The sequence below is a fragment of the Oncorhynchus gorbuscha genome, linkage group LG22, assembly GCF_021184085.1.
Source record: "Oncorhynchus gorbuscha isolate QuinsamMale2020 ecotype Even-year linkage group LG22, OgorEven_v1.0, whole genome shotgun sequence".
Classification (NCBI taxonomy): Eukaryota; Metazoa; Chordata; class Actinopteri; order Salmoniformes; family Salmonidae; genus Oncorhynchus; species Oncorhynchus gorbuscha.
Window position 1 is genome coordinate 14,554,955 of NC_060194.1, and position 565 is coordinate 14,555,519.

Consider the following 565-nt stretch of genomic DNA (forward strand, 5'->3'; position numbering starts at 1 on the left):
AACCATGTGTATGTGACAAATAAAATTTGATTTGATTTGATTTGATAGCTGGGGGTGCACTCCTCTGGTCTGTGTCCCAAATGGCACCATATTCCCTATTTAGTGCACTACTTTTGACCAGTACCTGTAGGGCTCTGGTAGAAAGTAGTGCACTATATAAGGAACTGGATGCCATTTGGGACACATCCCTTGTGTTCAATAAAAAGGTGTTGCGTCCTCAGGACCACAACACACTTCCAGGAAACCCCTAACAGAGAGCAGGTGAGGAAATGAGGTTAGGGTCACCCGTATCTGGTGCTGGAAGGAGACAGGTTAAGGGGTAGGGAGGTGGTAGGGAGGCCCGCGGCCCTGGGTCATGGCTGTAGGACCTCTGTGTGGGTGGAAAGGTTCTTTATGAACTCTGTATCAGGCAGCCAGGCACTCATCTTGGCACCACATGCTGGGGAGGTCAGGGCCCTCAGGAATCTAGAAACCCTCCACACAACCCCCTCTCCTCTTCTTCGGTCTTTCTGCGTCCCAAACACCTTATAAAATTTCCATAGTGCTCTAGTCAAACGTAGGGCAC